The sequence below is a fragment of the Mus caroli genome, unplaced genomic scaffold, assembly GCF_978045245.1.
Source record: "Mus caroli unplaced genomic scaffold, Mus_caroli_1 scaffold_11, whole genome shotgun sequence".
NCBI classification, from domain to species: domain Eukaryota; kingdom Metazoa; phylum Chordata; class Mammalia; order Rodentia; family Muridae; genus Mus; species Mus caroli.
Window position 1 is genome coordinate 87,285,016 of NW_028227266.1, and position 27,834 is coordinate 87,312,849.

A 27,834-nucleotide genomic window follows, 5' to 3' on the forward strand; every position below is an offset into this window, starting at 1 on the left:
CTCATTAATTGGAACATTGTACTTGGCTTTCTTGTCAGTGTAATAAAACACCTGGGACCCCATCTGGCCTAGACTAACTCTGCAAGCCTGTGCATCCTGCCACAGTCTCTGTGAGTTCCTAGGTGTTTCCGTCCTGCTATGTCTGAAAGAACTGTTTCTTTGCTGTCATCCATCCCCTCTGACTTTTAGAGTCTTTCTGCTCCCTTTTCTACAGGGTTCCCTGAGCCCCACGGGGAGGGATTTAATGAAGATGTCTCAGGACTCAGTGCTTCCTAGGCACTTCTTAATTCACCTAGGCCGGCAATCAATATTAGCCATCTTATTGCCAACATTCATGAAGGAGACACCCACACACACTTGCAATTCCCACCCTGTGGTCTCGAAAGGCTTATGCACTTTAGATCATGCAATTTAGTCCCTCTTCGAGAGTCTCAAAGCCACAACAGTCTCAACATCATTCAAAAGGTCAAAGCTAGGCAGGCATGGTGGTGAATGCCTTTAATTCCAGCTGTCTGGAGGCAGAGGCAGATCTCTGTGAGTTTAATTTGAGCCTAGTCTATAAAGTGAGTTCCAGGACATCTAGAGCTGTTAAAGATTTGTTTATTTATGTTATTTATATGAGTATTCTGTAACTGTTTTCAGACACACCAGTAGAGGGCATCAGACACATTACAGATGGTTGTGAGCCACCATGTGGTTGTGGGATTTGAACTCAGGACCTCTGGAAGAGCAGTCACTGCTCTTAGCTGCTGAGCCATCTCTCCAGCCCGGAAAAACTGAAAAACCTTATCTTGAAAAAAAAAAAGTTCAAATCCAAAGTCTCCTCTTGCCCGGTGTGGTGGCACACGCCTTTAATCCCAGCACTCAGGAGGCAGAGGCAGGTGGATTTCTGAGTTCGAGGCCAGCCTGGTCTACTTAGTGAGTTCCAGGTCAGCCAGGGCTACACAGAGAAACCCTATCTCGAAAAACAAAAACAAAACAAAACAACCCCAAAGTCTCCTCTGAGACTCAAAACTGATACTTGATGTTCAAGCTCTCTCTCTCTCTTACACACACACACACACACACACACACACACACACAGAGGTACCCGCCCCCTAAAATACAATAACAGAGAGTAGTCCCCAAAGAGAGGAGTGGAGGCCTGGAAATCAGAACTGGAAATGAGAAAGACAAACAGCAAACTTTATAGCTCCATGCCCAGCATCCAGGGCACATGGTATGATATCCAAAGGGTTTAAGAAATGCTACCACTCTGGCCTTGCTACTTTTCGGTCACATGGGCAAGACTTTACTCTTGGGCTGGTACTGCTTGGTGTCTGCAGGTTTCCTAGGCAGATGTTCTACATTCCTGGTGTCTCTAACTTCACATGGTCTCTACTGTAGCTTCATCTTCATCTTCACAGCCTCACACATCATCCTTTCAAGGGATGCCAACAGGAATCTTTACTATGCAATGCATCATCTGGTTTCCCAGGCCTTCCTATAAAATCTGAATGGAAGCCTCAATGACCCCATAACTGATTTGTTTCATTCGTTCATTTTGAGGAGGACTAAGGCTCATGAAGACAATGCTAGCCTCAAAATTGCTGTGTAGCTGGCCTTTAGATCTTTATCCTCCTGCTTCCACACCCCCAGTGCTAGTAATATACATATCTGTACCACCATGACTAGCTGACCCCATAACTCTTTTTTTTTTTTTTTTTTTTTTTTTTGGTTTTTCGAGACAGGGTTTCTCTGTGTAGCCCTGGCTGTCCTGGCACTCACTTTGTAGACCAGGCTGGCCTCGAACTCAGAAATCCGCCTGCCTCTGCCTCCTGAGTGCTGGGATTAAAGGCGTGCGCCACCACGCCCGGCTGACCCTATAACTCTTATATTTCGTGTACTCTCAAAGTTTGCAATACCAAGGTCAACTGTCACCCTTGGATAATAGCTGTATTGATCTTTGAGTGACTGGATGGCTGAGCATGGAGAAATACTTCCCTAGGTGGCCCTGTGCTATTAGGAGCTAAAGGCAGCCAGCAATATCCATGTGAAAGCCAGATTGCTGGACATGTCACATTTTCACTAACTTAATCTGTCTGTCACACACAACCAACCACAAAGTCTTAGGTCATAAACAAACACAAAGTGTAACATAGTGGTAAAACAAAACAAAACCAAACAAAACCTTGTTCACCAATACAATCCTCTTTCTCATTTGAAACCTCATGAGCAGTCTTTTCTTTCCATATTCTCATCAGCGGTCTGAGTTTCAGAATTTTCACCGGACTCGCCATATACGCTCTGCCTGCAACATTCTAAAGTTTCTCTACTGTCTAAGCTTTTCCAAATCACTCCCATCAATGATTCCAAAGACTTATAAATCACATCATCAAAAATAGAACCTATGGTAGGTGATAGAGGTGGCGAACGCCTTTAATACCATCATTTGGGAGGCAGGGACAGGGGAATCTCTGAGTTCAAGGCCAATCTGATCTACAGAGCCTTTTCAAGGACAGCCAGGGCTACGTGGAGAAACCCTGTCGCAAAAAAAAAAAAAAAAATAGACTCTATTATGACCCCACTTCTCTGGTATCAAATTTTCTGTTAGCTTTCTGTTGTTTGTTGTATCTATGGGCAAATACTCAAGAGCAATGATTTATTTTGGCTCATGGATTCAGTTCACTGTGGCAGAAGATATAAGGGACAAAAATTCCTAGTCTCAAGGCAGGCAGGAAGCAGAAAGACACATGCCTGAACTGATGGCTTCCAGTCTCCCTGCCTTACTCAGTGCTGACCCCTAGCCTGCCCTAGTCAGAGCATTGTCACATTAGCTAATCCTCTCAATAGATGCTCTCAGGGACACATCCAGAGGTGGGCTTAGAGGATCTGCTAGGTACTTCTCAATTGATGAAGTGGAAACGTGCTCCACCTTCTGTCAGTGGGACATACTCTGAGAGAGCTCCTGAGTTCTTTGAACACAGTCAGTCCTGGCAGTGTTGCTTCCTCAGAGTCTTGTGGAGAAAGATTTGCCAAGGTCATTTTGTACTTTCTTTGCTTGAGTTCTGTAGTCAGTCTTTCTCCATTGACTTCTTGTTTCCTCAAACAACCAAAGGGATTTGGGAGCCACTCTCTGGGCCCTGGTGTGTGTGTGTGTGTGTGTGTGTGTGTGTGTGTGTGTGTTCAGACATTAAATGTGCATGAATGAATCATTTTTCTCTCACAATGCTTCCATTTCACTGCAAGTGCTGGATGACCCAGAAGGGTCTAGATAATCTGCATATCCTGTTCCCACTTTCTTCTTCCTACACATAATCCTGTCTCCAGGGTACCTCCACCGAAATGGTCCCTGCCCAGATGTGTGTGCGCACGGTTCAGTCCTTTACACTGTGAAAACCTTTGTTTAATTAATCTCTACTTCTTCTGGAAGTCTTTCCTGTCAACTCCACTTAATAGTGCAATAATTTTCAATTGTGAAATAATTGGCTAGTGGTGTAACTCAGCAGAAGGACATGTGGTTAGTGAGCGTCAGACTCTGTGTTTAATCCCCCAAAGTAACAATAACGATGACCTCTTCAAACCCCAGCAGCCCATAGTTGATGTTCATATCAGTTTTCATTTGCTAGCACACTTTGTACTCTATTGAGTAGTGTCCTCCCTCGCCTCCTAAACCTAAGCTCCACAAAGATAGGCATTCTCGTCTACTGGACTCACTGCCATCTTAGAACAACACCTACACACGCTAACCATTGAGTGTGTGTCTATTCAATGAACAGATGACTTCAAACCTTTGTGTATTTTTGAAACATCACACAGTTAACCAAATAAGAGGATTTAATACTAAAAGAAAGCTGATCAGACTTAAACCAATAATGCCCTTCAAGAAAATAAAACTGGGGCTGGAGAAATGGCTCAGTGGTTAAGAGCACTGATTGATCTTCCAGAGGTTCTGAGTTCAATCCCAGCAACCACATGATGGCTCACAACCATCTGTAATGGGATCCGATACACTCTTGTGATATGTGTCTGAAGACAGCTACAGTGTACTCATATAATTAAAAATAAATAAAATCCTTTAAAAAAAAAAAGAAAGCCGGGCGTGGTGGCGCACGCCTTTAATCCCAGCACTCGGGAGGCAGAGGCAGGCGGATTTCTGAGTTCGAGGCCAGTCTGGTCTACAAAGTGAGTGCCAGGACAGCCAGGGCTACACAGAGAAACCCTGTCTCGAAAAACCAAAAAAAAATAAAAATAAAAAAAAAAAAGAAAAGAAAAGAAAACTGACCATGGTGGAGTATACCTGTAATCCCAGCCCTTGGGAGGCTGGAGGCAAGAGAATCAGGAGTTCAGTCTCAGCTATACAGAGAGTTCAGCCAGTATGATGTATATGAAGCCATGTCTCAGCCCTCCTCCCACTTTACCCTGCAATAAACAGCTATATTCATATATGTCAAAAGGGATACATAAGTTTCAAAGCTGTTTTGACATTTTTGGAGATATTAGACTCTTTCTCTCTCTCTCTCTCTCTATATATATATATATATATATGCATATATATATATATATATGCATATATATATTTTTTTTTTTTTTGGCTTTTCCAGACAGGGTTTCTCTGTACAGTCCTGGCTGTCCTGGAACTCACTCTGTAGACCCGGCTAGCCTTGAACTCAGAAATTTACCTGCCTCTGCCTCCCAAGTGCTGGGATTAAAGGCGTGAGCCATCACGCCCGGCCCTAGACTCTATTTTTTAATTTATAAAGATAGAAAGAGAAAGGGAGAGAAAGTGAGCACACGCATGCGTGTGTGCGTGTGCGTGTGTGTGTGCGTGTGTGCGTGTGTGTGTGCGTGTGTGTGTGCGTGTGCGCGTGTGTGTGTGTGTGTGTGCGTGTGTGTGTGTGTGTGCGTGTGTGTGTGTGTGTGTGTTCCAGGGCACTCAACAGCAACTTGCAGGACTTGGTTCTTCCTTCCTCATGTGTCCTAGGAATGGAACTCAGGTTGTCAGGCTTGACGACAAGTGTCTTTACCTGTTAAGCCATCTTACTAGCTCTCTAATAAACATTTTTGTGTTCATTTTAAATTTTTGTTTTTTGATTTGTTTTTACTTCTTTTGTTTGTTTGTTTTTTGAAATAGGGTCTCCCTATAAGTTCTGACTGTCCTAGAACTCACCATGTAGACGAGTATAAACTTAAACTCACACAGAGATTCTCCTGCTTCTGTGTCTGGGATTAAAGATGTACACGGTCACACAGAGACTTCTGGGGATTTTCGAGACACGGTCTCTGCATTAGTCCTGGCTGTCCTGGAATTCACTCTATAGACTAGTCTGGCCTGGAACTCACAGAGATCCTCCTGCCTCTGCCTTCCAAGTGCTGGAATTAAAGGCATGCACCACCATGCCCAGCTTATTTTTAAAATTTAAGTGCAACATATAAATAAATTAACCTCTAATTATTATAATAAAAATATAAGCAATAAAAATTCAGGCTGAATAAATTATCTATTTTTATACAAAACTATGGTTCAGAAATTGTCACTGATACATAGTAGATGTAGTTACAACAGTGAGAGAGTAAGCATCAAAACCAAAAGTTCTCTGGGTCAGTAATAAAAAAAATGTTATTTAGGACTAGAGGGATAGCTTAGTGGCAGCACTAGCTGTTCTTTCAGAGCCCACGTGACTGTTCACAACTGCTTGTAACTCCAGTTCTAGGGACCTAACACCCTCTTCTGGCCTCTGCAGGCCCTGTATGCACTTGGTGTACAGACAAGCCAGCAAGCAAATGCTCGTTGTTTTAGTTAGTATCTCTGTTACTGCGAAGAGACACCATGACCAAGGCAACTCCTATAAAGGCAAATATTTCATTGAGGCTGGCTTACAGGTTCAGAGGTTCTCTCCATTATCATTAAGGCAGAAAGCATAGTAGCATCCAAGTAGACATAGTGCTAGAGAAAGAGCTGAGAGTTCTACATTTTGATCAGAAGGCAGCTAGGAGAAGACTGATTTCCAGGCAGCTAGGATGAGGGCCTCTTAAAGTCCACTCCCACAGTGACACACTTCCTCCAACGAGGTGACACCCACTCCAACAAGGCTATACCTCCTAATAGTGCCATTCCCTGGGCCAAGAATATTCAAACTACCACACTCATACATATAAAATAAAAATAAATCTTTTTTTTCCTTCTCACTCCACCCTGCTTACTCTGGCCCCATTCACTCCAGCCCCCAAAATAAATCTTTTTTTAAAAATAAAATTTTATTTTTAAAAATAAAAATAATGGGGGTGGGGGGCTAGAGAGATGGCTCAGCAGTTAAGGGCACTGACTGCTCTTCCAGAGGTCCTGAGTTCAATTACCAGCAAGCACATGGTGGCTTACAACCATCTATAATGGGATCTGATACACTCTTCTAGTGTGTGTCTGAAGACAGCTACAGTGTATTCATATAAATAAAAATAAGAGGTTGACCGGGTGGTGGCGCACTTAGTTACTTAGTTTTCACTAGCACCTTCCTGTGCCACACCTAATGTTTACTCACTTGGGATAATTTTCTAGCACAATTCTATCTGTTGCTCCTGGATCCACCAGCCTGGACTACAGACTCATAATTTTTAACACTTTTTCTGTGTCCTCAATATCCTTGAGTATCCTTGCTCTGATCCTTCAGGGTGATTCCTACGATTAAGCTGGTTATCTGGTTCTTTTTTTTTTTTTTTGGCTCCCAAGCTGATAAGCACAGTAGGAGAATAATGAAGAAATACACAGTTAACCTCATTCAAATCAGCAATTTTCAGCCTCGGTTGACATTTTAACACTGAGAAGCAAACCTATAACTTGTTCAAGGTCATCCCTGTTTCCCCAAGTTCTATAGTCCCTGATGAAAATCCGTAATATGCTTGTTAAATTCCTCATCTCATTCATCCCTGAAGGTTACTTTATTCCTTTGAAATCTGTCATCAGAAAGTCACTCCTTCCATTTTCTTCTGGTGTAACACTGTGTAAAAGTTCCAAGGCATCCTTTAGCCCAGAACCCAGGTAGCTGTTTGTGGAATTCTCATCCCTGGTTTTTTTTTTTGTTGTTGTTGTTGTTTGTTTGTTTGTTTGTTTTTTAACTGCTTCTTTCCCTTTACATCTCTTTGTTTCAAATGCAGCACCTGAACCTGACAATAAAATTAGGTCTGGAATTTGAACTAATTAAACCTAAAATCTCAGCCGGGCATGGTGGCGCACGCCTTTGATTCCAGCACTCTGGAGGCAGAGGCAGGCGGATTTCTGAGTTCGAGGCCAGCCTGGTCTACAAAGTGAGTTCCAGGACAGCCAGGGCTATACAGAGAAACCCTGTCTCGAAAACAAAACAAAACAAAACAAACAAACAAACAAAACAAAACCAAAAACAACCACCCAAAGAAGTTATTACTTCTATTCACTGCACCACCTAACTATAGCCTTTCTCTGTTTCTCCCTTTTTGATTCCTTTGGGGACTTTAGTAACGATTAGGTCTCAGGCAATCCACATATCTAGAAATGAGCTCAAGTGGTAAATAGAGGGGTTTTTGGTAGTTAGATAAAATGTAGCATTTCTCAAGAACCTGTGAAACAGGCATTTCTCTTACCTAGCAGAAGGGACTATGGCTTGTCATTGACACGGACCTACAGTTGGAATATCAAATCCCATGTTGGCTAGTATGCTCCTATAGTCTCTATTCCAAAGTATCTGTTACACATTTCAAAGCCCCCACACTAGCATCCTAGGCCTCTCACCTCCCCAGGCTGCCCTCCTCCCAGAGACCTAGTTGTTCTCTCTATAAAGGCAACCTGACATCCCTTACTGTCTCCATGGTTCTCTCCCACTGTCTGGACTCCCTAGCTCTGGCCATATCCAGTCTACTTCTTGTCTCTCTGCTTTGGACTCTTCCATCTTCCAGATGGATATTTTCTCTCTCTTATCTACAACAAAACTCTTCCCCCTAACGAAGAGGCCATTTAGACAGGTTCTTTTTTTTTTTTTTTTTTTTTTTTTTGGTTTTTCGAGACAGGATTTCTCTGTGTAGCCCTGGCTGTCCTGGAACTCACTTTGTAGACCAGGCTGGCCTCGAACTCAGAAATCCACCTGCCTCTGCCTCCCAAGTGCTGGGATCAAAGGCGTGAGCCACCACGCCCGGCCCTGCATTTCTTTATTTGAGTATGAGACAATGAACTGGGCTGGCTTTGGAGGCTGTTGATTTTTCTGGAACCCTAGCCTCCTGAGCTAAGCCCACCAAAAACCAAGAAAGAGTTCGTTACTCTGGGGGAAGCACATCCTTTGGAGGAGCCAGCAAACTGAGATTGCGTCCATGAAGGCAGAGGCAGACGGGACCCACGTTTGTTCTAAACTGTAATTTCTCTCTCTGCTACACTTTTTGCTCTCACCTCCCTTTTCTCCTCAGAACTCCTCCCACTCTCAGACATTCTTTCACTTTTCCTTATCAATCTAAGCTCTCCTGGCTTACATTTTGTCTTTCATACATGACATACCTCACACACACTGGTCACAGGTGCCCCATTCTTCTGCTTCCTCTCCCTCTTCCCCTACCCCTACTGTCCCATTGGTTTTGTTGTTGTTGTTCTTGTTGTTTTGTACTTTGAGACAAGATGCTATGCAACACCAAGGCTGCTAACCTAGCAAAGCTTTCTTTTGACTGTACGTGCATGGATGATGAGGGGGTCAGAACAGACAGGAGCATAGGGGTCAAAGGACAGCTTTCAAGAGTTGTTCTCTTGTGGTATCTAAGAATCTAACTCAGGTGGGCACATCAGTGTGGCAAGTGCCTTGACTTGCTGGCCCAATTTTCCATTTCAAGAAATTAGATCATATCAGATTTTGTTATTGAGCTGAGTTTCTTATATATTTCGTATATTATCAGACATACAATTAGCAAAGATATGTGGTACCACATATGAGGAATCCACCCAGGACTTTACACATACTACATGGGCTCTCTACCACTCAGTAACGTGCCCAGCCCTTTACAGTTTCTCTCTCCCCTTCTATCCTTCCTCCCTTATTTTGAAAACAAAACAAAACAAAAATCCCTCTTTTTTCTGTCTCATTATATTTACTCGTTTTGTGTGTATAGCAAGGTGTGCCATGTTCTGCACTGGAGGCCAGAGGGCAAATTGTTTTCTCCTTTCCACTGTGGTTCATGGGGACTCCGCTCAGTCAGGCTCGACAGCAAGGCCTTTCACCAGCTAAACTGTTTATTTTGGAGCAGGTGCTCACTAAGTTATCCAGGCTGGGCTTCAGCTTGTTTTTTCTTTTTAAGATGTTGTTTTTATATGTGTCTGTGCACTGTGTGAGTGCAGGTGCCCACAGAAGTCAGAGGTGTGGGATCCCCCTTGGAGTTGGAGTTACAGGTGGTTGTGACCTGCCTGACTACAGATAGGCGGTGAGACTTGAACTTAGCTCCTCCAGAATAGTAATACACTCCTTAAGGCACAGAGTCATCTGCCCAGCCCCAGGCCTTCAGTTTGTGATAAGCCTTTAGGAACACTTTCTGTCACTGTGCCCAATGGTAAGTAGCAGCTTTTTACTTCAGATGAGTGGCTTCATATTTGCATGTCTTACATTTAAGACTCTGATTGTTTTTGAGTTTCTATTACTCAACCTGAGAGACAGAGATCTGTTGGTCCCCGCTCCCCACCACTTCTGGTTATCCAGTTTCCCTGATACCATTTGAAGGGAAATGGATAACTTTTTTCTTTCTTTCTTTCTTTCTTTCTTTCTTTCTTTCTTTCTTTCTTTCTTTCTTTCTTTCTTTCTTCCTTCCTTCCTTCCTTCCTTCCTTCCTTCCTTCCTTCCTTTCTTTCTTTCTTTCTTTCTTTCTTTTCTTTCTTTCTCTTTCTTTCTTTCTTTCTTTCTTTCTTTCTTTCTTTCTTTCTTTCTTTCTCTCTTTCTCTCTTTCTTTCGTTTGTTTTTGTTTTTTTGAGACAGGATTTCTCTGTGTAGCCCTGGCTGTCCTGGAACTCACTCTGTAGACCAGGCTGGCCTTGAACTCAGAAATCCAACTGCCTCTGCCTCCCAAGTGTGCTGGGATTAAAGGCATGTGCCTCCACTGCCTGGCTACTTCTTTCAATGTACATTCCTGCTGCCTTTGTTGAAAGTCAGTTAGCAATAACTATGCAGAGTTATTTCTAGGCTTTTTATTCTGCCTGATTGGTCTATGTGTCTGTTTCATGCTAGCATTGTGGGATCTGGGTAGCTCTGAAGCATGCTTTCAATCAGGTATTTAGTGCATCCAGCCTGACTGCTCAGGGTCTCCTATGGTTCCACACAAATCTTTTTTTTTTTTTTTTAAAGATTTATTTATTTATGTATGTGAGTACACCACTGCTCTCCTCAAACACACCAGAAGAAGGCATCAAATCCCATTACAGGTGGTTGTGAGCTACCATGTGGTTGCTAGGAATTGAACTCAGGACCTCTGGAAGAGTACTTGGTGCTCTTAACCTGTGAGCCATCTCTCCAGCCCTCCACACAAATCTTAAGAATGTTTTTCTAGTTCTGGGAAGAATGCCATTGGTAGTTTAGCAAGAATTGCATTAATTTTGTAAGTTGCTCTGGGCAGTATGAACTTTTTTTTTAAAGATAAGCTTTCTGTGTGTAGTCCTGGCTCTCCTGGAACTTATTCTGTAAACCGACCGAGAACCAAATCTGGCCTTGAATTCAGAATCTGCCTGCCCCTGCCTCCCAAGTGATGGGATCAAAGTCATGCACCAACACTTCCCAGCAAGCATAGGCATTTTAACAATGTTGATTCTTCTATTCATTTGTTGATTCATTCAGAGACAGGGTCTCCTCTCACTATATAGCTCTGGCTGTCCTGGAATTCACTGTGTAGATGAGGCTGGCCTCACACTCAGAGACCCACCTGCCTCTGGCTCCCTAGTGCTGAGATTAAACACACATGCCACTATACCTGGCCCAATTATGTATTAAATAACAGTTGTGAAATTGGAAATTCTTTTCTTGTTCCTAATTTTCAAACCAAACCCACTTGTTGCCTTTCCCGATTTTAGTTTAATGTAGTTTAATGTTGTTGTAGATTTCTCAGAGATGGTGTTTCTTGTGTTGGGGAATTTCTTATATTCCAGATTTGTGTATTTTATTTATGACATGATGCTGAGTTTATTCAGTATTTGGTTTTTTCTTTTTAACCTATTGAGGTAATCGGAGTGTTTACCCTTCATTCTGTTGATGTGACCTGTTTAGAATTTTGTTGCATGTACTGAATCATCCTTCATCCACCAGGCAACATCATACTTCCTTATAATCGATATGTGCTCTACAGTTCCAGGGAAAACCCTCTAATTACAGAAATAGTCCTCAAATACAGTCTTTCTTTTTGTATTTTTAATATTTGTGTGTGCCCATGCATAAATGCCATGCTGTGAATATGGAGGTCAGAGGGCATCCTGGGTTGGGGGAGCAGCTCCTCAGGTTTGGTAGCAAGTGCCTTTACCCACAGAGCCATCTTACTGGACCCGGAGTGTACAGTCTTCCAGGACAACCAGAGCTACATAGTGAGACTCTGACTCAAAAAACCAAAATAAACATAGTGCTCTATCAGCATGCACACCTGCATGCCAGAAGAAGGCATCAGACCACGTTATAGATGGTTGTGAGCCATCTTTAGTGGCTCATGCCTATAAAATCCCACTATTTAGAAACTTTCGTGGCTTTGAGGTCAGCTTCAGCTTGCAGTGATTTTTGTCTCAAAAACAAAAATCAGGTAAGGACTCTAATCCCCACTGGAACACTGGAGAAAAAACCATGAAGGCAGCCAGAAGCTCCAATATACACTGTAAGCAGCAAGCTTTCAAGGCCTGTTAGTTGGTTCAGAGGACACTTGACTGGGAAACCAAGTGCTGTACAGATTAAGTTTCTGGCAACAGAACTAATTTTAGAAAGCACCAAATGGTAGATTTAGACCTACTATATTTTAAGATCATCTGATCCTGATACAAGGCAGGGGCAAAAAATTCCAGTTGGCTAAAGTTACCGAAGCCAGATACAAATTGTTTTCTCAACTTATAAAACCAGTCTGTTTTCATGTTAGTAAGGCCTCCTTTCTTTAATCTTTTTGAGACAGGGTTATCTATGGATAGCCCTGGAACTGCGTAGACCAGGCTGGCCCCCACAACAGTTCTCACCACTGAGGCGACTCTCCACCCTCCAGCACATAGATTGTGAGTTAACAGCAGACTTGTCCCATCTGGCTTCCCTTAACTGATGCTATTGTTCTTGACCTTTTTTAGTGCAGATTCTGTACTTGCTAAGAAAGATTCTTAGTTCTTTCCCATACAAGGTTTCTGTGAGTAACCCTGGAATTCTGTAGACCAGGTTGGTCTTTTTATTTACTATATGTAAGTACACTGTAGCTGTCCTCAGACACCTCAGAAGAGGACATCAGAGGACATCAGATCTCCTTACGGATGGTTGTGAGCCACTGTGGTTGCTGGGAATTGAACTCAGAACCTCTGGAAGTCAGTGCTCTTAACCACTGAGCAATCTCTCCAGCCCCAACCAGGTTGGTCTTGAACTGAAGAGATCCACCTGCCTCTATCCAGGTTAAAGGTGTACACTGTCAGCACCCAACTATCAGCTGGTTTTTCTACTTAACTATAGTTAGCTCTCAAGTTAAGTCCCTTAACAATTTAACAAGCTAGTAAACTCAAAGTCTGGGATAACTTAGAATTACAGCATGTTAACTAGGCTAGTTCCTCATGCTTAGTGAAAAATGCCATCTAGCATGTTTAAAAAGGTTTGTTAGTACATTTAATGGAAATGAATTTTAATTTCCACCAAAACAATGTCATTTGGACTTGTTTCTTGCTCAGGTACAAATCACCCAGTCATGATGGGGATGGCTCAGTGGTTAAATGTGCTTACCACTTCAGGGCCCAAGAAAATTCACTGCGTTTCCCATTTCTATTAGGTTGCTTTCCATCTTGTCACTCTATACCTGTCCTCCAAAGAATGGACAGTTTTTTTTTTTTTGGTTTTTCTTGACAGGGTTTCTCTGTGTAGCCTTGGCTGTCCTGGAACTCACTTTGTAGTCCAGGCTGGCCTCGAACTCAGAAATCCGCCTGCCTCTGCCTCCCGAGTGCTGGGATTAAAGGCGTGCGCCACCACGCCCGGCTGAATGGACAGTTTTTATCTCTGCGCTCCTTGGCAGACCAGTACTCTCAAATATAATTTGGACTATATCAATCAACTAACTTTTCAAAGGTAGCATGGTAGCAAGGTTCTTTCACCAATGGCACCAGGAAGACATAACATGTACAGGGGGAAAGAAACCAGAGTCCTCCTGCTAAGTGTGAAAATTCTAGATCTCCTTTCTCTCTAAACTGGGGCCTGCCATCTCTGCAGTTTGAGTGCTAGGATAATTTTGATACTTTATCAAAACAAGCCCATAAGCAAAGAATGGCAGTATGCAGCAGTAATGTAAAAGCCACTTAGCCTTAGTACCTGGGAAGCAGCGACAGGCGGATTTCTGAGTTCAGGGCTATACAGAGAAACCCTGTCTCGAACCCCCCCCCCCCCCAATAAGAAATGGGTAGGAAGGGCCGGACACGTTACCAAATTTTTTGACAATTTCTCAGGGAAACCTGATAATGTGTACGATCATGCTAGCTAGTTAGGGGACTGACATTAGTGTACTTTGAAAACCCAATACCCATGGAAGTGGAATGAAACATGTACCAGGGCATTCTGGTTAATCTTCTGACACAAAAAGAATTGGATAAACATTTGCAATTGAATGTTTTATTTCAACACTCCCATGCAATCACAGAATAAGGAAATAGCTCATAATGGTGAACTGCTGCTTTATAGTCATGATTGCATTCACTCTGCTCAGTCTGTACAGCTGTGTCTGTCATCAGCTCACCCATGACCTTCACAGCAGAGAACACGGTCAAATGGATTGTCAAAACAACCCATTTACATACATCCCATAAAAAAACCGTACAGGAACTCTGCAGGCCATACCAGATGCTGTCCTGCTCACTACATAGGGACAGCTAGAGACATGTAGATAGACCCCATCTCAAACATCCCAGTATTAAGACTGCATTTTCTATGCTTTTTCTGGATGGTCACATCTAGTTTTCACTCACAAGTCTTGTGTCACTCACTGGCCCTAAAATATAAAAACAAAAACACAGGCATTACGTTACTGACAGCATTAAAGGAGAACACAACAGTCCTTTGTAATGGTCCATCTCAGAAGCCAGATCCGTAATTATGGTTTTTCAACAGGAATTCAGGTTCGGGATAGGATCATCATAGACTAGACCAACGACAGTAAGCTCAGCAGAAAACAGCACCACTCACATGCACTCCTGCTGCAGGATCTTCACAGGCAGACTGCATTTCACTGTCTTGTCTATGCTTTTTCTGGATGGTCATGTCTAGTTTTCATTCGCAAGTCTTGTGTCACTGGCCCTAAAATATGAAAAGAAAAACACAGGCATTACGTTATTACCAACATTAAAGGAGAACACAACAGTCCTTTGCAATGGTCCATCTCAGAAGCCAGATCCGTAATTATGGTTTTTCAACAGGAATTCAGGTTCGGGATAGGATCATCATAGACTAGACCATTGACAGTAAGCTTAGCAGAAAACAAGAGCACCACTCACATGAACTCCTGCTGCTCTGGGTCTTCACAGGAGGACTGGCATCTCACTGGTCAGCAATCACTGCAGAAAGAGGTACCATGACATGCTATGAGAAGAACTGCGTAACAAGACTACTACTTCACTTAAACACTATGGTCTTCTCTCAGAAGCTGTATCTGTCTTCGTCATCATCTTCGGGATGTAGTTAAACACTGTTCTGACCCGGTATGCTCACAACTGTTTGTACAATCAATTTGTACACCATGCATTCACAACAGCCACTCCAAATTACAAAGGCCAGAGTAGGAGAAACTGCGGTGTTTGGTCAGGACTACTTCACAATACATTTCCAGGAACCCGATTTTTACTTCACAACGGTATGTTTGCATGCATACAAGAAAAAAAAAATCTAGGCTTCATACACACCCTTTAAAACGGTCATGTTTTAAGCATGTTTCTTTCCTTTATCAATTCTCTCAGATGCTTTGGGCTCCCCTCCATCTAATATAATGAAAAATAAAAAAAATGAAATATAAACATCACTTTTCACTTCCTATTGCACTTTAACAATATACTGAAAATATAGAAGCTGCATCGCCTTTACCTTGGTTTCTTCTTGTAGCTTCTTTGAAGACGCGATAAACAATGGTGCCATTGTCCTTGTGAACGTGCATATAATCGGATGTCTCTTTAGGTGACTCTAGTACCTTAGGAACAGCACAAAAGGCTGCAAACCCTGCTGTAAAAACCCATCCAAGCGGGGACTCAGGAACTAGAACGCATGCGGCCTTCAATCAGGCCGCTCAGTACCAACCTCCCTGGGGCCCAGACTCCAATCCCGAAATATCATTAGCTGCTGCGCACTTCTCCGAGGAAGTTTACACCAGTACCCTAAGTCCAAATCTCAGAGGCCTCCAAATCCTCGTTGCACCCCTATATTTCACTTGGTCATCCGACTGTGTAACTCACCGACAAGACAAAGAGAACCTTAGGCTCCGTCGTAAAAGAACGAGCCCGGCTCACCGCAGCTCCTTTTATAGTCTCCTTTGTGCGAGATCGAGGCTGCCCCTCCCTCTGGCACTGATTGGACGCGAGAGCACGTGGGGGCGTGGCTTTTCATGAAGCAACGCGTGGGAGCGCGCGCCTTGGCCCTCTTTTTTTTCCAGGCCATTCCGGGGCGTGGTGCGCGCCGCCCGCCCGCCCGCCGCATGCGTCTCCGTTGCTGCGCGCGCTCCCGCTGGCTCGCCGCCACCGGTCTCTTCCGAGTCTGGCGGGGTGGCTCAGCTCGACGTGGCGTGGGAGTGGCGCCAGAATTCAAACGAGCTGCCGCAGTTGGAGGCGAGGTCACCGCCTGCTTCGAGCTTAGTCGACACGGACGGTCGGCGGCAGGGAGTGGCCTTGACTTTGCCGCGCAGGCAGCTTTGCGCGCGGCTGGTGGAGAAGCTTGGTTGCTACAGTGGCCAGCGCTGCGCTTGTGTGTATTCAGCGGGGCAGCCGAAGGGACCTGGGAGGACAGAATTACGCGGGTGAAAGCCGAAAAGCTCTCCGTTTATCTTTCCTGCATTCTGGGGGTGCCGCTGGTCTGCAGACAGCCATGCTGTCCAGTGCAGGCTTATCCAACGCCTGCTTGGGCGCTCAACCAGGTCCAACACCAGATCCTCACCCCCCCACCCCCGCCCCCCAAGTCTCCCACTCCGGGTAACAGACACTAGTGACAGTTATACTGTCAGAATCCTGAGAAGTTAAACATTCCGTTTCACAGGAGAAAGCAAGTCAAAAGCCGCCAGTTGGCGTAAGGTCACATAGCTATCCTTTACTATTTTTTTAAGTTTCTCCCTTCTAAATTATCTGCAGAAAAAAATTAAGATTTCAAAGGTCAAATATATAATTCAAAGTAATTTGAATGTATTAGTGAATGTATGGATACACACATTTGGATATTTTAGCACTTGGAAACTCGGGTCTTTATTTTGTAGCATTTTTTACTAATTATGTGTGCATTTGCTGTCAGTTTACATTAACAGTTGTCCTCTGATCACCATCCTTATAGACTGTGGTATGTATGCCCTCACACACATCATGCACACATGCAGTAGTAATGATAATAAGTGAATAAAAGCCGTTTGGGTAAGAACATCACATAAGGTTTGCCATAGAAGGTAGGAAATAGAATCACATATGGAAAAAGCTTGTCACAGCATCTGGTTAAGGACTGTGCCTCTGGGCTACATTTCAAACCTGTGGTCTTAATTTGGTTCTTTTTAAATCTGTGTGCTCAGGTACATACAGAGGCTGAAGGGCAGCCTTAGGTGTTACCCTGAAGAGCACCATTTATTCCTTTGAGATGGGGCCTCTTATTGATCTGGAGCTCAGGAATCAGGCTAGAGTGGCTGAGCCCAGTCTAGGAGATCCTTCTGTTTCTTCCTTCCAGCTCGGAAGTTATAAGCATGGGCCACAACTAACGTCATTTTTATGTGGTCCTGGGAATCAAACTCGAGTCCCTGGTCCTGCAAATCTAATGCTTTATCTATCAGAACCATCTCCACAGCTACAGTATTAGGTTTTTAAAGTTTTTAGATGAATGTCATCTTCAAAATGATTTTAATATGTATTTTTTTAAGATTTATTTATTTATTATCTGTAAATACACTGTAGCTGTCTTCAGACACTCCAGAAGTGGGAGTCAGATCTTGTTACAGATGGTTGTGAGCCACCATGTGGTTGCTGGGATTTGAACTCCGGACCTTCGGAAGAGCAGTTGGGTGCTCTTACCCACTGAGCCATCTCACCAGCCCTCAATATGTATTTTTAATCTTTTTTTTAAAAGGCTTACTTTATTTTATCCATATGAATACACTGTCGCTGTCTTCAGACACACCAGAAGGGGGCATCGGATCCCATTCCAGATGGTCGTGAGCCACCATGTGGTTGCTGGGATTTGAACTCAGGACGAGCAGTCAGTACTCTTAACCACTGAGCCATCTCTCCAGCCCCTTAGTTTGCTTTCTGTTGCTATGATAAACATAATGACCAAAATCAACTTGGGGAAGGAAAGGTTTATTTCAACTTAAAACTTTTATAGTCCTCCATGAAGGGAAGTCAGGACAGAAACTCGTGCAGAGATCATAGATTAATAGCTGCTGCTCAGTTGTGTGTGTGTTTGTGTAACCCAGGTCAATATGCCTAAGGACCACAGACAGCACAGAGCTCCCACATTAATCAGTAACCAGGAAAGCCTCACAGACTTGTCTATAGACCAATCTGAAGGAAGCATTTCTCATCTGAGATCCCTTTTCCCAGATGACTTTAGTTTGTGTCAAGCTGATTAAAACAAAAAACAAAAAACAAAAACAACAACAAAAAACTAACTAGGGTTAGTTAGACAACTTCTGCGAAACTGCCAAGCCCCGGGATCTGTCTGGAAGGCTTGGCTGGAAGAATGGTTGGTTGTGGGGTTTCCCTGGGGTTGGGGGGAGTAAACATCCCTTAGGGGTCACTTACTGGTGTCCAGAAAAGAGTATGTGAAGCTTGACAGCATCCCTTGGCTTCCCAAGACACTTCTCTGCTTGTCATCCTCTGTCAAACAGCCACGCCTCGATGTACGAGCAGATGTGGCTGATGAAATGGTACTTGCTCTTCCTCAGTAGCCTAATGGTTCCTCGCTGCCCCTTAAAGCCTATGGTGGTGAGAAAGAGCGTTGATGTTCTGGTGACTCCTCTAGTTCTGTTAGCACACTTCACCCAGGGTAGGTTAATGTCTGGTGGGTAGGCCAGGTACCTGCAAGACTGCCATATGGAGTGTCAACCAAGTAAGACACTCTGGCTTTGGCCCCAGCTTCTGGGACATGGGTACTGAACATGAAGGCTCTATAGTCCATCAAATGCCAGAGCCTCGGGGTTTTCACGCTTCCAGCCAGTCTATGAGTGACAGTGGGTGTGTTTTGCCTACCAGGCCTGGTCTCCACGGCTCCTTCCTGCACAGAGCTTTGCAGGCACGGTGTTATTTAATCCTCTCCATAGCCCTGTGAAGTTGCTCGGGATAAACCATTTATGGGGGTCAAACATATGAGGCTTCAAAAATTGAAATTACACACAAAAATGACTCCTGTTCAGCTGGCCATCTTGGCCTAAGAGGCCTCTCTGTGTCCTGCCTCTTTCCCACCATGTCTGGACTTCTGACAGGGGTCCCAAGTGTATCCAAGGATGTAATCTGCATCTCAGGCCATGAAAGCCCAGTATCCTGCATTGACCTTGTCAGGTCACAGGGCCCTGGCAACCTGAGCTGGCCATGGGCATCCTATTGATTTAGTCCATGGCTATGTATTGTAATGCCAAATTCTCTATCTGAAGGTCTAGGTCTAGGCCTAGGAGTGACTTCTCATGTTTACATGTTTTCCGTTGTGCAAACTTTGTTTCTTGATTGAAAGCTGGAGGGGTTAGAGATAGGTGAATTTGGAGTAACTTGGTTGGAGGGGGGAGAGACAAGGGAGAAAGAGGAAGAACAAGGGAGGAGGAGGAGAAAGCCCCATGAAGGGAGGGGAACCATGAGCATGGGACCAGGAGAAACAGCAAGTACCTGGGGTATACTGCTGGGGAGGTAGCCAGGCCAGCAGTTGGAGGAGTAGATTAAAGGTGGCCTCCCTAGTAATTGTCAAAGCCAAATAAAATAACCATAGTCTGAGTCTCATTTATTTGTAAGCTAGTTGGGGCTAAGCTTAAATTGTTCATACTCCACCTATAAACAGCAAGTCCGGCAGTGGCATTTTTCTCAAGATCTTTCAGAGTCTAATAGATGTCCTGGACCGAACTACTTTGCTAATGCTAAGAATTTGTAGTGCTGCGGGGCAGTGATGGCACACACCTTTAATCCCAGCATTTGGGAGGCAAAGGCAGGCGGATTTCTGAGATCGAGGCCAGCTTGGTCTACAGAGTGAGTTCCAGGACAGCCAGAGCTATACAGAGAAACCCTGTCTCGAAAAACAACAACAACAACAACAACAACAACAACAAAAAAAAGAATTTGTAGTGCTGAGGAACATCTATACTTAAAACAAAAATCAGAGCCTATTATATGTAAGGAGTGGCAAAGCTTTCATTCAGGTCTTAAGTTTTCAATTAGCAATAATCACGCCTCGGATAAACCTTGTTGGCTATGATACTGCCACTGCACAAAGCTGATTCAGAGATCTTAAAAGTCAGTAGCTGGTTACATATGATCCTCCTTTCCTTCTACTTGAAGCCAAATGTCCATCATCTTCCCCCTGAAAAGCTGCTGCCGGATGGTGGACTCCTTTATTCCCAGGACTCAGATGGCAGAGGCAGGCCGGCCTATGTGAGTTCGACACCATCCTGGTTTACAGAGTGAGTTCTAGGACCGCCATGTCTCAAAAAAACAACCAAACAAAAAACAAGAAAGAAAACAAGCTGCTACTCCTGCCTTTTTCCCCTAGCCGAGTTGGGTTTGGTGGTGGTGGTGGTGGTGGTAGAGTGTGTGTGTTGGGAATCAAACCCAGGCCTTCGTAACACATGATAAACAACCTTCTTGAAGCAGCCCACCATATTCATGGGCTTCAGTTTCTTCATTCCCTGGCCCATTCTAGGTTGGCTTTTACTTTGTATTGTCATGGAAATTGTGCTTATCCAATTAACTTCTTGGTTGGATTCATATTCCCTCTTACCTAACTTGACTTTCCTAGAACAGTTCTGCTAAACTTTATAGAAAAATTGCCTAAGCATTTAAAAAAAATCAGAAGTGCCCCTTTCTTCTCAGAAGGAAGGTATCAATTTACATAATGTAATTCCATCCTGGATGTGGCTTAGAAAAATTGTATTTTGCAAAGGCAGCTGATTTCAAAAAAGCAAAGAATAATATGGGCCAAAACAAAAGAAATAATGAAAGCCAAAACAGACATCTGGAAAGCAAGAGTGTGGCCTGGTGGGATGAAGTCCAGGAGGGAGAATGGACAGAGTGGGAGGGACCACGCTGAACTATGACTAAACACTTGCAGCCCCAGGAGAAGGGTAGAGACTGTGGTGTTTATGAAAGTGGATGGAAGCAAACCTCAGTCGGAATAATGACCTTTTGATCTTCCTATGTATTATTAGGGAGTTATAAATGAAAGATTACTTAAAGTTTTATTTTTTCAAACTGCTCTTTTTATTTTTTAGTACCTTTTAAATTAAAATTAAACCACGTTCCCCTTCCCTTTCCTCCCTCCAGCCCACCCAGGTTCCCTCCTTACAACCTCTCCCATGTCCGTCACCTCAGTCTCAAATTGAGTGACTTTTTTCTTTATTATTATTACACACACACACACATAAATGCACGTTTTTTGTTGTATATATATGGCTTCAGGACTGACCACATTGTATTGGATAACCAATCAGGGCCTCAGTCCTGGGATAGACTAATTCTGTCTCTTGGCAGTCATTACTTGTCTATGACATTTCCTTGCTTTGGTATGAGCAGTTCTGTGAAGAGACACCATGACCACAGCAACTTGTGTAAAAGAAAGCATGCAGCCGGGCGTGGTGGTGCACGCCTTTAATCCTAGGCAGAGGCAGGTGGATTTCTGAGTTCGAGTCCAGCCTGGTCTACAGAGAGTTCCAGGACAGCCAGGGCTACACAGAGAAACCCTGTCTCGAAAAACAAAAAACAAAAAAAAAAACAAAAAAAACCTCCCAAAAAACCAAAAAAGCATGCAATTGGGGCCTTGCTCACAGTTTCAGAGGATTAGTTCATTATCAACATGACAACATCTGTAGTACTGGAGTGAGTGGTAGCTGCAAGCTTTAAGTCCTGATCTGTAGGGAGCAGGCAGAGAGGAAGCAGAAGGGAGGAGAAAGGAGGAGAGGGGAGGACAGTACAGGGGAGGAGAGGGGAGAAGGAGAGGGAGCAAAACTGGGTCTGGGGGGTTGACTGGAGCGAGCGAGCAGAGGTCCAAAAACAAAACAAAACAAAACAAAACAAAAACAAAAGAACAAACCAAAACAAAAAAACTGGGCCTGGGCCTGGCTAAGCCTTTTGAGAGGTTTTTGAGAGGTCAGAGCCCACCCCTAGTGACCACACCTCCTAATTCTTCCTTTATATCTCATTAATTTGGGGACTAAACATGCAAATATATGAGCCTATGAGGGTCAGTCTCATTGAAACCACCACAGTGTCTACTGGTGTTGTCATTGTACCGTCTGGTTACACAGTCATTGCTAGGAGAGGCAGTCTTCCAGCAGAATTCCTGGTATTCTGACTCTTAGGACCTGAAAGATGACTTAGTATCAAACATCAGCAGTCTCAGCCTTAGGAAAGCTGAGGCAGGAGGACTGGGTTCAAGGCCACCTGGGCTACACAGCGAAGCTCTACCTCAATGCAAAACAAACAAACAACAACAAAACCGGAACCAGTCAGCCATCGTAATCTCATTTTATCCACAGTCAACGGAAGAAGAAATTGTAAACAGATTCGTGGTTTTCCAACCTAGAAAGATTCTGGTGAAGAACATTGTGATTTTGCTTTCCCAATTCTGTGACCTACCAGGGTCTGGATTCTGAAATCAAACTGTAGCCACGAATGATTTACAGTCCTGAAGCTACTTGTCCAGCTGAACTAAATGTGGCAAAGACCGAATCTCTCTCTTTCAACATAAAATGGTGAAATTTCCACTATTTCAAAATTTTGTTTTAGTTTTAGCCCTAGTGTGGCCTATAAACTAATTGTATCCCCTCCCCCCATTACTCCGTGTTTTCTCTTGCCTACTTACCAGCTCAGTGTTTTCCCTTCTTTCTTTTCTCCTTCCCACCTCTTTGTTTGAGCAGAGCAAATATAGTTTTATTAAGTAAAAGCAAGGAATAGGAAGGTTTCCAAAGGAAACCCACCTCATATTTATATCATAAGACATACTTTTACAATGGTTATTCCTGACAAACTGCCACTGTAGGCAGTCTTCAGAAAGCCAGCGCAGTCAGCAATATGTGGTGGCTCCCACTTGTAATCTCAGGATTGGGGTGAGGGTGGGGGAGTGGAACAGGGTGTTCAGAGAGCTAGTTCAAGGGCAGCTACATGGTGAAGTCCAGATTCCAGGTCAACCTTGAATGCTTAGCAAGATCACATCTCAAAAAAAAAAAAAAAAAAAAAAGTTAAAAGGACTGACCAAAACAACCACAGCTGTGTACTGTCTAATGATTTACTTCACGTGTGATCTTTAGTGTATTCTTGGCCTCATTTTAAAAAGGTGTTGGCAAGCTCAATAATAATGAATCATGAAGTGGTCTGACCATAAAACAACAAGCTTCTTTCACCTAATCTCAATCTTACCGCATGGGTGGTAGAGATAATTTACAGGTTTCATTTGGGTTTTGGATGCTTTTTTGCTATTTTAAGTTGTGCTTTCGGTTGACATACAAAGAAATGTCTTTCACTGTGGTTTGGTTTTGTTTGTTTTTGTTTTGTTTTGCATCCCCCCCACCCCCACTGTCCTTCCTCACGCTGCCTTTCTTCTCTCTTTGGACTTTCTGTCTCCCAGTCTACTATTCCGGGGCTAGGGAAATGGCTTAGTAGGTCAAAGTGCTTGTCAGGCTGAGGTCTTCAGTTCTGCCTCTGAAACACTTGCAAAAAATTCATATATAGTACAATGCACCTGTAATCCCCCGCACTCCCAATGGGATCTGGGAAGTGGAGCCAGGAGAGAGGCTAGCTAGGCTGGAGCTAGGCCCCATCAGAAACAAGATACCCTACCTTAACAAGATGGAAGGAAAAGACCAAATCTGAATGTTGCCCACAGAAAATGTACATCTGCACACACACACACACACACACACACACACAAACTAAAAGTTCCCCCATTCAGTTTCATGTCCTATGTTCTCCATTCATCTTCCTTTGATTCTCTCTCCTCCCTTTTTTAAACTTCTTCCCCTATCAGAGTTGACTTTCTACTTTCATGTTTTACGTATATACGCAAAAATTGTAAAGAGTTATTTTTAAAGATTTATTTCATTTTTATTTATGTAAATGAATCTTTTGCCTGTGTGTATCTATACAGCACATATGCCTGGTGCCTGTGGAGGTCAGAAGAGGGTGTTAGATCCCCCTGGAACTGGGATTACAAATGGCTATAAGCCACCATGTAGGGGATGAGAATTGAGGGTTCCTTCGGAAGAGGATCCAGTGTTTCGAACTGCAACCCATCTTTCTAACCCCAGAGATTTTTCCATGTGTCTTCTGACAGCAATAGTGTGCATTCATGCAGAACACCACCATCCAAGCAATACTTGATTTAAAAGTGATAGATTTGGCCAGGCATGGTGGCGCATGCCTTTAATCCCAGCACTCGGGAGGCAGAGGCAGGCGGATTTCTGAGTTGAGGCCAGCCTGGTCTATAAAGTGAGGTCCAGGACAGCCAGGGCTATACAGAGAAACCCTGTCTCAAAAAACCAAAAAAAAAAAAAAAAGTGATGGATTTGGGTGTGGGGTAGCCAAGGGGGTTAGCCTATAGTGTCATTTTAAATGGATTTTGAGTCTCCTGATAGATACAGTTCAGGACACTCTGAAAGGGTTTTCACACTGAGGTGTGAAGACAGGAGATGACTATGGGTGGCAACTGGTCGGAGGGAGGGTTCAGACTGAGGCACATAGGATAAAGAGGAAGCCAGAAGAGCATTGGCTTTTCCTTTTCTATACTTCCTGCTCTGCACATGTTAGCAAGAAGCCTTATACACCTACTGGAATACTCAAAATTGCTCTTGTGCTCTCCTTCTCACAAATGGACTGTGTCCTCAAATTGTCAAAGCAAACCTCCTTTCTCTTAAAAAATAGGGGTGGAGGGGAACCATATACAGGTGACCAAAAGAAAAGAAAGAAGAATAGAAAAACAAAAAAAATAATGATTGGGAGGCAGAGGCAGGTGGATTTCTAAGTTCGAGGCCAGCCTTGTCTACAGAATGAGTTCCAGGACAGCCAGGGCTACACAGAGAAACCCTGTCTTGATAAACCAAAAAAACCAAAAAACAAAACAAAACAAAAAAACAACAACAATATCACAAAATAAAACAAACAAACAAACCATAATAAAAGCTTTAAAAGCCAATAAAGTAAAAATACCACTAAAATTATAGTTTAAAAAAGACGAATAAAGGGAATATACAAGAAGGGGGAGAAGAAAAACAGAAAAATATGAAATGTGGAAGTGTTTTTTTTCTGGAAGTCAGGGCAGGTGGCTGAATCTGTTGACCTTGGTCTTTCTGGGTCTGAGCCTATACAGAGTAAGAATATGATGTCTGCCAGCATGGCTTCACCTCACAATTTCCCTTGTTTGAATACCAGGGTTCTCTGCTAACCCCTCTTCGTTTTACAGTCTGAGTTGAACAGGTTCTCCTACCCTTTTGAGTAGGAGGGCAGCCACAGTTCCTGCCCTCAGGTTGGCTAATGTCCTACCTGGCAGGTGTCTCCTAAATGCCTTGGGAGAGAGGAAAGCAACAGCAGCATGGAGTACCAAGCGTACCTGTCTTGGTACTTTCAGAAGCTGCTAAGCTTTAATCACCTTGTTGAAGCAGAATTCCTGGACTTCATAAGCGCGAAGCTCAGACAGAATGCTGGCTCCAGTAGTTGATCCACCCACTGATCTCCTTGTTTGGAGTTAGTCTGTTGATGAGGTCAGTTCCTGGCCCCCCGAGGGAGCAATGGTCTGTCTTTACTCCTATCCTTCACTGCCAGAGCTCAGTCTCCTGCTGGATGCAATTCGAGTTTGCCAATGTCTAACTTTCCTGTTCTTTATAGCTGTCCCTCAGGCTGTGTCTTACCCAGGGGCCTGATGTGATTCTTCTGTTTCCAGGAGTTCAAGTAAGTTAGTTTTAAAGAATAAATTCCTTGTGAGGATGGCACCTGGTTTTTTTTTTTTTTTTGGTTTTGCCAGACAGGGTTTCTCTGTGTAGTCCTGGCTGTCCTGGAACTCACTCTGTAGACCAGGCTGGCCTCGAACTCAGAGATTCACCTGCCTCTGCCTCCCAAGTGCTGGGATTAAAGGCGTGAGCCACCACGCCCGGCTCATTTATTTTTTTCTAAGGCTAACACTTTTCACCAGGCCACAGAGAGGCAGCTTCTATTGTACCATTTGACCAGAAGCCTTTTCTCTATTTCTGAGATAAGATTTCACATCGAACTCAGGCTGACCTTGAATTCCTGACTGTCCTATGCCTCAACCTGGGGTTAGCAGAGTGTTTCATCATGTCGGCTGTGTTCTTTTATTATCTCTCTTTTTTTTTTTTTTTGATAATTTGGCTTAAAGCTCCTCCTAACCCCATACCATGGTAATAATTAAATACCGAATGTTGATGATGATATGTGCTGCTTTATAAAGAGGTCAAAACCTTAAAACATACTTATCAAATATTAATGATATTTGATTTTTAAAATATGCATCTTTTCTGATTGTTACACTTCTTATAGTCTGTAGGTTGTATCCTAGATATTCTGTATGTTTTCCAAATGTCCACTAATATCAGTGACTACATGCCATGCATGTCTTTTTGGGACGGGGTTACCTCACACAGGATGATATTTTCTAATTCCATCCATTAGCCTGCAGAGCTCATGATGTCTTTGTTTTTAATAGCTAGATAGTATTCCATTGTATAAATGAACCATATTTTCTGTGTCCATTCTTCAGTTGAGAGACACTGGGTTGTTTCCAGTGAGGGTTATCACAAATAAGACTGCTATGAACTTAGTGTAGCATGTGTCCTTGTGGCATGGTGGAGCATCTTTTGGGTATATGCCCAAGAGCAGTATAGCTGGGTCTTTGGGTAGAGCTATTTCCAACTTTCTGATGAACTACCAGATTGATTTCCAGAGTGGTTGTACCAGTTTGCAATCCTACCATCAGTAAAGGAGTGTTCCTCTCTCTCCACATCCCCGCCCAACATGTGCCTTTAGAGAGCCTTCATCTGTGTATATCTATGTTAGGAAGCTTCTACTGTATTGGCTTCCCATATGACAACTCAAATGGCCCTTAGTTTTAGCTGTCCTTCCCCATATTCTCTCCCTCACCCTTCCCATTTGATTTTGCCATTTCAGGACCTTTCTCCCATCTATTTATACCTACCTCTTCTATTTCTCCTTCCTATGGAGATCCCTCCCAACCTTCTAGTCCCTTACTCTATATAAAACCTCTCTGGTTATATGAATTATACCTTATCAAAGACTTAACGGCTGATATCCACATATAAGTGAAAGCATACAATATTTGTCTTCTTGAGTCTGTGTTAGGATTATTTTTTCTAGCTCCATTTATTTATACATTTCATAAATATCACAGTAAATACATACTATGTATTGTAATTCATATTATATACTTCATTTTAAGTGGCTAAATAATAGTCTATTATATAAATGCACCACATTTTCTTTATGCATTTCTTTTTTTAAGATTTATTTATTATTATAGATAAGTACACTGTAGCTGTCTTCAGACACACCAGAAGAGGGCATCAGATCTTATGGGTGGTTGTGAGCCACCATGTGGTTGCTGGGATTTGAACTCAGGACCTTCAGAAGAGCAGTCAGTGCTCTTACCCTCTGAGCTATCTTGCCAGCTCCTCTTTACCCATTTCTTTATCCAATGATGAACATTTAGGCTATTTTTAATTTATAGATATTGTGAATAGAGCAGTTGAGCAAGTCTCCTTGTGGTATGAAGCATCCTTTGGGTATATGTGCAAGAGTGGTATAGCTGGATATTGAGGTAGGTCGAGCCCCAGTGAGGAACCACCACCCTGATTTCCATAGTGGCTGTACAAGTTTCTACTTCCACCAGCAATGGAGGAGTGCTCCTTTTACTCATAATCATGGCATGCATAAGCTGTCATTTGTCTTACTGATCTTGACTATGCTGATCTGTGTAAGATGAAATCTCAAAGTAGTTTTGACTTGTATTTCCTTGATGACTAAGGATGTTGAACATTTCTTTAAGTGTTTCTTAGCCATTTGTGTTTCCTCTATTGAGAGTTCTGTTTAGATTTGTACCCGAGTTTTTAATTGGGTTATTTGTTTTCTTGATTTTCAGGTTTTTGAGTTCTTTGTATATTTTAGATATTAGTCCTCTGTTGGATGTTAATTGGTAAAAGAAAAAAAAAGTCTTTTCCCATTCTGTAACCTGCTGCTTTGTCCAAATGATGTGTCCTTTGCAATTTAGAAGCTGTTCA

General features: G+C 43.2%; 1 long non-coding RNA gene and 3 other non-coding genes across 6 annotated transcripts; all 4 read right to left on the minus strand.

The window, feature by feature from the left end:
* Window positions 1–13,768: 13,768 nt before the first annotated feature.
* LOC147002087 (uncharacterized) lies at window positions 13,769–15,737 on the minus strand. Of its 3 annotated transcripts, none has more exons than XR_015044458.1 (6): window positions 15,611–15,737; window positions 15,246–15,348; window positions 15,068–15,142; window positions 14,663–14,722; window positions 14,355–14,465; window positions 13,769–14,160 (listed from the first exon to the last, which is right to left on the minus strand). It is a non-coding gene; the product is annotated as an uncharacterized LOC147002087 (long non-coding RNA). The 3 variants fall into 3 exon arrangements; XR_015044457.1 differs by having other exon boundaries at window positions 15,246–15,380; XR_015044456.1 differs by lacking the exon at window positions 15,611–15,737 and having other exon boundaries at window positions 15,246–15,601.
* On the minus strand, window positions 14,241–14,312 carry LOC147002088 (small nucleolar RNA SNORD50). Its single transcript, XR_015044577.1, has one exon. It is a non-coding gene; the product is annotated as a small nucleolar RNA SNORD50 (small nucleolar RNA).
* LOC147002089 (small nucleolar RNA SNORD50) lies at window positions 14,546–14,617 on the minus strand. Its single transcript, XR_015044578.1, has one exon. It is a non-coding gene; the product is annotated as a small nucleolar RNA SNORD50 (small nucleolar RNA).
* Window positions 15,738–19,675: 3,938 nt separating the features above from the next.
* Window positions 19,676–19,816, minus strand: LOC115032089 (U4 spliceosomal RNA). Its single transcript, XR_003837718.1, has one exon. It is a non-coding gene; the product is annotated as a U4 spliceosomal RNA (small nuclear RNA).
* Window positions 19,817–27,834: the final 8,018 nt, after the last annotated feature.